We start from the raw sequence: 7,724 nt of genomic DNA, 5'->3' as shown, positions 1-7,724 counted from the left end.
GAGACCGAAATTACGTTTTTCTCTATTCCACGGTGACGAGACACATAACACGATAGACATACATGTACGCGACACAATATAAAAACAAGAAGGCAAAAATTCAAACAATCAATAGTAAGAGTGATGAATAAATAATAAATAAACAGATAACACAATAAATAACGGAGCCAGCAAGCATAGCGCAAAAGTAAAAAACATCATAAACAAAAAGGCACAAACAATAAATAAGAGTAATAACAAATAATAAATAATAAGAGCCAGTGTGCATTCAGACAGTTCAGACAGTAAAAGTACAGGACGCTACGCAGAACGGGGGAGCGAGTTCAGGATCCTAAAAGCCTGGAGTATGAAGCTGTTTGAGAGTCTGGAGGTGCGGGAGCGCAGGCTTCTGTACCTCTTCCCAGAGGGCAGAAGCTCGAACAAAGAGTGAGCGGGGTGACTCGCATCACTCACAATCGTGGTCGCCTTGCGGGTGAGATGGGAGGTGTAAATGTCCTTCAAGGAGGGGAGCGAAGCACCAGCAATCTTACCAGCAGTGTTCACTATGCGCTGCAGGGCCTTCAAGTTGTAGTCAGTGCAGCCGCCACCCCAAACAGCAATACAGCTGGAGAGGACGCTCTCAATGGTGCCGCGGTAAAATGCAGTCATGACGGCCGGAGGAGCGCTCGCTCGCCTGAGTTTCCGCAGGAAGTACAGGCTTTCTTTGCCAGTGACGCGGTGTTGGTGGACCAGGAGAGATCCTCACTGATGTGCACCCCCAGGAACTTGGCGCTGCTCACTCGCTCCACCACAGCACCGTCGATGGTCAGCGGCGGGTGGTGGTTGTGACCCTTCCGGAAGTCCACAACAATCTCCTTGGTCTTGTCGACGTTCAGCAGGAGGTTGTTGTCCCTGCACCACGTGGTCAGAAGGTCAACCTCCAGCCTGTATTGAGTCTCGTCTCCCTTGGTGATGAGACCCACCAGAGTCGTGTCGTCAGCAAACTTCACGATACGGTTGTCGCTGTAGGTTGCAGTGCAGTCATGCGTCAGGAGGGTGAAGAGCAGCGGACTGAGCACGCAGCCTTGGGGGGCCCCCGTGCTCAGCGTGATGCTGGCGGAGATTTTGTCGCCAACACGTACTACCTGTGGCCTCTGACAGAGGAAGTCCAGTAGCCAGTTGCAGAGGTAGGTACTGAGGCCCAGCGCGTCGAGTTTGCAGATGAGTCGCTGTGGTACAATGGTGTTGAATGCAGAACTGAAGTCCACAAACAGCAATCTCACGAGTCCCTTCTCTCCAGGTGGGTGAGGGCTGAGTGGAGGGGAGAGCAGATGGCATCCTCAGAGGACCGTTTGGCTCGGTACGCAAACTGGAAGGGGTCTATGGTGGGGGGGACAATGGATCTGATGTGCTCCGTGACAAGCCGCTCAAAGCACTTCATGATGATGGGTGTCAGTGCCACGGGGCGGTAGTCATTGAAGCAGGACGGAGCAGGTTTCTTCGGCACAGGTACAACGGTGGCAGCCTTGAAACACCAAGGGACGATGGCCTGTAGCTCGCCCGGCCGTGCCTTCCTTTCTTCTGGCGAACGTTCGATCGCTGGGCATCAACATGCCTGCTGAGATCTACGAACCGGACAGTGCGTAACTGCTGTGCATCTGGAGCGGCTAGCGTGCTATCGGGCGGACCGGGCCATTGTACGAGGGCAAACATCGCGAGGAGGTGGAATGCGCGTCTACATCCGTGACGAATGGTGCCGGTACTCTGTGGTGGGATGCAAGCACTGCTCGCCTCTGGCGAAGTTTTTGATCTCCAGGCTTTTGGGGTCTTGAACTCTCTCCCCCGTTGTTTACTTGTATTTTACTCGTGTACTGTGTCTCGTCATCGTGGGATGGAGGAAACGTAATTTTGATTTCTTTGTGTCTTGGCATGAAGGAATTGACAATAAAGCTGACTCTGACTCTCTGCTGCATGGAAATGTTAAAGATGTCCGTGAAGACACCCATCACCTCCCCAGCGCAGTCCTTCAGCGCTTGACCTGTGATGTTGTCAGGGCCCGCCGCCTTACGGGTGTTGATAGCGCCAAGCGTCCTCCTCACACTATTGTCAGAGAGGCACAGGGGCTGCTCGTGTGGAGGGGGAGGGGTCTTCAGCAGGCAAGTGCTGTTCTGAGCGTCGAAGCGAGCAAAGAAGCAGTTCAGATCGTTGAGCCGACGGATGTTGCCCTCACAGCTCTGCGGCGCGGGCTTGTAGTCCATGATGGTCTGAATGCCCTGCCATAGGCTCCGTGCGTCCCTGCTGTCCTTGAAGTGGGCGGTAATCTTGCAAGAGAATGCCTTCTTTAATTAATTAATTTACTATTTTAGGTCAATCTGACTTTGGCACCATCTTCTGGTGAAATTTGAAACGGGAATGGAGGTTGACTGGTTCAACCAACAAACTCCCCTTTACCAGTTTAACAATACTTAATTTTGAAGAACTAACTTTTAAGTAACCCTTACTCAGGCCCCCTCCTTCAGGTCTACCATGTCAAGCTTTGTCACCATCTAGAGCAGGGATGGGCAAACCTTTTGACTCGCGGGCCGAACTGGGTTCTAAATTTGGACCGGAGGGCCGAACCAGGAGCAGATGGACGTAGTGTTTGTGTGAAGTAATATAAGCGACCTGTAAAGGTCATTGCATAAAAGATTTTGGCCTTTAGTAGGTAGTAAAGCATGGATATTCCAAACAAGTTTTTTGAAAACAAATGCATTTACTAACAGCATTAAAACAAATTTAAAAAAATCACTAAAAAACTGCTATCAGTGATTCTCATAAAATACGACACTGTTATTATGAATTACAGTCTCCATCACTTCAGTGCCTGCAGGTCAGATTAACGAAAGATGTTTATCTTATGAGATCACATCAAACGGCAAACATTCTGACCAAATATATCATCTTGAAGAATCGGTGAAAGCATACATCCAAATAAAGTAATCAAAACGGCAACACGGTGAGGGGTATCTGAAAATCAGAGCAGAGTTTTAACTCACAAACACCTGGTAACAGAGGTGAGGAAACGGCAAACACTTCCTTAAAGTAAGCCTTAAGAACTTTACAGGTTAAGATTAGTCGCAAACAGGTGGTGCATGAATGTCCTTGAGCATCCTGCATTGTTTGAAGATGAGAATAGTCGCTAGTTTCAATCCCTGCTATGTGTACAAATCATATTCAAAATGCATTTTTTTACAACAAACGAGAGCCTCCCCTTCATTTTCAGTGGGAACAGTGTTGTTGGTCTCCTTTTTTTGCTAGTGCGTCATAGTCTGGAGTAAAATTTGTTGTGGCAATTCTTAGGAGAGATCCGAGGTGTTGGTCCGTTTACCTCGATCTGTGACGGGTTGATGTTGATGTGGCTGAACGTCACGTCGCGTACGTCGAGCCAAATTGGCCACTCTTTTTTAACATTCGGCACTCACTTTTTTTCTTCGGCCCACTCATTTTAATGGAAGGATTCCAGGGGAAAGTTTGTGGCTTACAATTACAAGAATGCTGTCGTCACAGCCCATGCTCTAAATTCGGGACTGATACAAATAGAGCGCGAGTCCCCCATGTCCGTACTACTGAGTACGTACACGCATTTGTGAGTGTGCACCGAGCTTTCTGACACGGCTTCCGGTAGTAAATGCGCAGGCGAGCGGTTCCCCATCTACTGGGGAAACGCAGTCATTGCAGGCAATATGACCAAAAGAAAATTTTAATAATACAATTTATTCAGGGTTGGCGGGCCGGATTAAACGGTCCCGTGGGCCGGATGTGGCCCGCGGGCCGTAGTTTGCCCACCCCTGATCTGGAGGAATAATTCGATGAATTTGTGGACGGGGACTTGTAAATATCCACATTATTGTTTGAACAACGTTGTTATTGTGCATACTTTATATTTTCTATGATATGTCATATTAGTTGACTGGTTCTTTAATCATTGTATCTTTTATTTATTGTCTGTGATAAAAGATATAAGTGAAGACAAAATGAACTTAGTACAATTATGTCATATTGTACAGAAAGTTTGCTGTATATAAAGTTTGACTGAATACATCATTGACTGGTTTGACATTCCCTTTAGCACAGCTCTATCTAGTGGATGCATAACGGAACCCTAGTCAACCCCAGTTAATGCAGTAGCTTCTTTTCTATGCGCCTTTTAATCAGGTGCGCCCTATTTATGAAAATACAGTGCCTTGCGAAAGTACAGTGCCTTGCGAAAGTATTCGGCCCCCTTGAACCTTTCAACATTTCGCCACATTTCAGGCTTCATACATAAAGATATAAAATTGGAATTTTTTGTCAAGAATCAACAAGTGGGACACAATTGTGAAGTGGAACGAAATTGATTGGATAATTTAAACTTTTTTAACAAATAAAAAACTGAAAAGTGGGGCGTGCAATATTATTCGGACCCTTTACTTTCAGTGCAGCAAACTCACTCCAGAAGTTCAGTGAGGATCTTTGAATGATCCAATGTTGTCCTAAATGACTGATGATGATAAATAGAATGCACCTGTGTGTAATCAAGTCTCCGTATAAATGCACCTGCTCTTTGATAGTCTCAGGGTTCTGTTTAAAGCGCTGAGAGAACCATGAAAACAAAGGAACACACCAGGCAGGTCCAAGATACTGTTGTGGAGAAGTTTAAAGCCGGATTTGGATACAAAAAGATTTCCCAAGCTTTAAACATCTCAAGGAGCACTGTGCAAGCAATTATATTGAAATGGAAGGAGTATGAGACCACTGCAAATCTACCAAGACCCGGCCGTCCCTCCAAACTTTCATCTCAAACAAAGAGAAGACTGATCAGAGATACAGCCAAGAGGCCCATGATCACTCTGGATGAACTGCAGATAACTACAGCTGAGGTGGGAGAGTTTGTCCATAGGACAACAATCAGTCGTGCACTGCACAAATCTGGCCTTTGTGGAAGAGTGGCAAGAAGAAAGCCATTTCTCAAAGATATCCATAAAAAGTCTCGTTTAAAGTTTGCCACAAGCTACCTGGGAGACACCAAACATGTGGAAGAAGGTGCTCTGGTCAGATGAAACCAAAATCGAACTTTTTGGCCACAATGCAAAACGATATGTTTGGCGTAAAAGCAATACAGCTCATCACCCTGAACACACCATCCCCACTGTCAAACATGGTGGTGGCAGCATCATGGTTTGGGCTTGCTTTTCTTCAGCAGGGCCAGAGAAGATGGCTAAAATTGATGGAAAGATGGATGGAGCCAAATACAGGACCATTATGGAAGAAAACCTGTTGGAGTCTGCAAAAGACCTGAGACTGGGACGGAGATTTATCTTCCAACAGGACAATGATCCAAAACATAAAGCCAAATCTACAAAGGAATGGTTCACAAATAGACGTATCCAGGTGTTAGAATGGCCAAGTCAAAGTCCAGACCTGAATCCAATCGAGAATCTGTGGAAAGAGCTGAAGGGGCAAGAATTCCAGTCTCTCGGTGTGCAAAACTCATAGAGACATACCCCAAGCGACTTGCAGCTGTAATTGCAGCAAAAGGTGGCGCTACAAAGTATTAGCGCAAGGGGGCCGAATATTGCACGCCCCACTTTTCAGTTTTTTATTTGTTAAAAAGGCTTAAATTATCCAATTAATTACGATTGTGTCGCACTTGTTGATTCTTGACAAAAATATATATATATATATCTTTATGTTTGAAGCCTAAAATGTGGCGAAATGTTGAAAGGTTCAAGGGGGCCGAATACAAGGCACTCATCATCATCATCCGCTTTCCAGGCGCCGCTGGGTTGGACTGGGTTCTCGATATGGCCTTCTTCCACCGGGAACGGTCCATGGCCATCTCGTGGTTGAAGCACTGTATTTCTAAAATAAGATATTGAATGAGTGCACCTCATAGGGCCGAAAATACTGTACATGTTTTATGCTGTTACAATTATTTATTGCTTTGGGTCATCTCTTGAACAGGTGGGTAATTCCATAGCATAGAATAGAATACAATAACTTTATTTTCATTGTACAACAGCGATACACAAAATTGGGAGAAATCCCACAGAAAGCCTTTGTTGCTTTAAACTTAGTCGAGGACCATCATTTTTAAACTTGTATTGATAAACGTGAAGAAATTAGAAATTAAATTAGGTTCCTTCTGAAAGAACACATGCTTTCGTTTGGAGTCAAATAGGGCTCTTCCACACTTTTATCTGATTTTTTTCATCTTACTTTTTCATACTATAAATGCTACTTCTTCCAGTCTTTAAATATTGGACTCTACCATGCTTTATTGAGGTTGATTACAAACTGAAGAACCAGGACGCATCATTGTAACTTGGAGTCTTGGGTGGGACAGCTTTCCCTCGAAACGAGGAGGCAGTGTCATTGGTAGACTTTTATTAACACTCTTGGGTGGGACAGCCTTCCCTCGAAACGAGGAGGCAGTGTCATTGGTAGATTTTCATTAACAAACCCGTTCTTGGATTACTACCCTTTTACATTTGTACATTACTTTCACAGAGAAGCATGGCCTTTTATGACCTGAGATCCAGTGATGAGCTGTTGATCATTGTTCCTTTTTCATCCATCCATCTTTTCCTTTTCCATCCATCCATCCCTTTTCCATCCATCCATCCATCCATCCATCCATCCATCCATCCATCCCTTTTCCATCCACCCATCCATTCCTTTTCCATCCATCCATCCATCCATCCATCCATCCATCCATCCATCCATCCATCCATTCCTTTTCCATCCATCCATCCATCCATCCATTCCTTTTCCATCCATCCATTCCTTTTCCATCCATCCATTCCTTTTCCATCCATCCATTCCTTTTCCATCCATCCATCCATCCGTCCATCCGTCCATCCATCCATCCATCCATCCATCTTCTTTCTCTCCCTCCACCGGAGTCAGGTTGTGGCTACACAAGCTTCAATAAAAAAGCCGAGAATTCCCTCTCCGCAGCCAGTTCGACCAGCTCATCCCAAATAAAACCAAGGCGTTCCCTGGCCAGCCGGGCGACATAGTCTCTCCAACGTGTCAGGGTCATCCCCAGCGTCTTCTTCCGGTGGGACATGTCTGGAACACTTAACAAGGGAAGCGTCCAGGAGGAATCATAATCAAATGCCCGAGCCACCTCATGTGGCTCCTCTCTCCCGGACGACTGAGCTTCTCACCCTATCGCTAAGTGAGAATCCAGACACTCTGCGAAGACAATTCATTTCAGCCGCTTGTATCTGGGATTGTGTTCTTTTGGTAATGAGCTATGGGTAGTGACCGCAAGAACAAGGTGAGGGTAGGAACATAGAACGACGGGTAAAATCGACTGGTATATCGAGAGCTTTGCCTTTCGGCTCTGCTCTTTCTTCACCATGACTGATTGCTACAGACCAGTCAGTTGTGCAATGTCTGTTGTGATGCGAACTGCCGACGCTGCACCAATCCGCCAATCTCCCACTCCATCCCAACCCTCACTCGTGAACAAGATACTTGAAGTCCACTTGGGGCAGGATCTCATCCCCGACCTGAAAGCATTCAAATATTTTCCGATGGAGGACCATGGTTTCAGATTTGGAGGTGCTGATTTTCATTCCAGCCGCTTCACACTCGGCTGCGAATGACTCAAGTGAGAGATGGAGATCACGGCTTGAAGAAGCCACCAGCACCACATCATTATTATTATCAATTACCGTTTATTTCCTTGTATAATGCGCAAAATTTAACTAATTTAT

The sequence above is a fragment of the Syngnathus typhle genome, linkage group LG4, assembly GCF_033458585.1.
Source record: "Syngnathus typhle isolate RoL2023-S1 ecotype Sweden linkage group LG4, RoL_Styp_1.0, whole genome shotgun sequence".
NCBI lineage: Eukaryota > Metazoa > Chordata > Actinopteri > Syngnathiformes > Syngnathidae > Syngnathus > Syngnathus typhle.
The sequence above is the reverse complement of the archived record's forward strand: the minus strand, read 5'-3'. Positions refer to the sequence as shown.